Raw genomic sequence first — 2,500 nt, 5'->3', positions numbered from 1 at the left:
CTTGCCCAACATGTGGTGAAAGCAGCGATGAAGATATTTGTGTTGATGCCTGGCAAATGTTCCTCTTCTACCATCTTGTGGTGGATTTCCACATTATCTTCGTCGAGCACTGACACATATCGGGTGTCGAATCGGTCGCTGTCTAGAAACTCACACAGGTCTTGATGTTCTGTGAAGTGTTTCACTTGGGTCTTGTTTTCTTGTTGATCAAATTTCCCCCACATGGAATTTAACATCAACTTTGAGAGTTTGGCTTGGCCAGGATTTTTGCAAATCTTCTCATATTTTCAAAAAATCATTGTTGACTTTGAAACCTCAGAGTACAACAGCTCCTTCAAGCCGTTTAAAAGTAAATCTTCCTCAAGTCATCAGCCTCTCTATTCAACATGTAACATGTTTTTCCACTAAATGCGTTTTTGGATCAACCCTTACTTACTCTCTCCCATTCGATTTAGGTAATCCAAGTGACCACCTTCGCGAGGTGATTACCGTTTCATCGCAGTAAGCCTGGTACATAACAGTTTTGCAATGTGACATAACTGTGGTGTAACTTGCTTACTGCGATGGATCCAAGGTCATCAGTGTCATCTCTTTTGAATTGAGCGGGAGAAAGTAAATAGGGATTGAGATAAAACTCATTTGTGGCAAATTCAAGTCACATGTCTGGGGAAGCTGATAACTCGAGAAGATTTACTTTTTTGACAAGTTAATGAAGAACATCAGGGATGTTTGCATTGACGAACATTGTAAATGTTCCTGATCGTTCTTCGATAAGGATGTTGGTGATAAACAAAGAATAAGAACAAGGAAAAGAACAAAGAACAAGGAAAAACAAAGAATAACGTCTACATTACAATCAAATGGATACCCCAAACGCTTTATCTTGAATGCCAGCAAACCTAAACCTCCATTAAACCACCTATTAACTGGTGCAGAGTCGGAAGAAAAATATTGCACAATACCTGATACGTTAGCGGGACCTCCGAACCCATAAAGAGAGTTTTGGACAATCATGGTATCAAAGTGACTTTTAAACCTCACAAGACAATTGGCCAGATATTTCCAAAGCCGAAAGACGAAATGGGCAAAGAAGAAATTCGAGATCTCGTGTATGACATTCCCTGTGCAGTTTGTAGCAAGAATTACGTCGGAGAAACGCAAAGAAAATTTACAACTAGAAAAGGCGAGCATCAAAAGGCCGTCGCACGGTTACAAAAAGAAAAATCAGCACTTGCGGACCACGTTATAAAAACAAATCATGACATCGCTTGGAATGAGGCCACTATTCTTAGAACCAACAATAACTGGCGACAAAGGAAAATTCTTGAGGCTTGGGAAATAAACTGTGCTAAAGACCCCCTCAACCGAGACGATGGAGCACTACTTCCCAAGGAGTACTTGCATTTGACTATTGCAGAAAGGAAAAAATGACACTAACTTTAGAATTTTTAATTAGCGCTTTGATTTATATCTTAGCTTTCGTGTAAAATTTTATCTTTCACTTCCCCTGATGAAGGTTGTTGAATACAACCGAAACGTCGGAAAACGTTTTTTATTTTACATAATTTATATTTCAAACACCAGAGTAACATATATTTATATTTTTTATATTAGAGTTGTTGAAATTGTTAGTTTGTGTTGTTTGTTGTCTCATTAACATGGGTTAGTGGGTTTGGGTTATTGGGTCGAAAAAAATGGGTCAAACGCCCCGATACCACTACTGTGGGACATCTTCATGACTGTTCCTGTTTGCATGTAGTATTCGTCGCCTGGAGGGATTTCCACTCCATGACGCCGAGTCTGGGAATAGAACCCGAACCACACTTGTGAGAGGCGAGTGCTCTCACCACTGCGCCATCTCTGCAATGGCTTAAGTTGTGCTCATAGCATCAGTTCAAAAAGACAAGGCTCCGTATTATTTACCCTTGGTCAAGTTATGAAGAGGCCCTTATTGCATCCAAATTACCCAACCTCAAATCTAGACAAGAGGAGGTATAAGGTTCATGAAAAAGATACATGACCTCCTACTTCGAGTAATCTGTTATAATCATGACTTCATTACCATCCGCCTGCAGAATCATTAGAGAGTAGTTTTAAATCAGACATTCCAACCCCTTTTGAAGGAAAATAGGGAGGAAATTTTGCAAATTTAGTTTCTCTCAAGTGCCATTTCCTGCACGTTGACATCATTTTTGTCGTATTCTATGGCCATGTTTGTTTTAGTGCCGAGAGGACCCTGGGAACGAGGGCGTACCCAATGTGGAATAACGCACGTGCTCGCAGAATTTAAATAATAGCAAAGGCAAAGGAAAGACAAACACCAAAACAAAAACTTTAAAGCACAAGGGCAAGCACAAGGATAACAAATTCTTCTTTTCCTTGTGCTTGGTATGCTTGAGTTCGCTAGCGTCGTGTGAAAACGAAACGCAGCATAACGTCTAGCCAATTAAAGAACTCGTTCCAAAATTCCCCGCGTCTGAGCATTTGAACAAAATGGCGG

This window comes from Montipora foliosa, chromosome 13, assembly GCF_036669935.1.
Source record: "Montipora foliosa isolate CH-2021 chromosome 13, ASM3666993v2, whole genome shotgun sequence".
NCBI classification, from domain to species: Eukaryota; Metazoa; Cnidaria; class Anthozoa; order Scleractinia; family Acroporidae; genus Montipora; species Montipora foliosa.
This window is presented reverse-complemented; position numbering follows the sequence as displayed.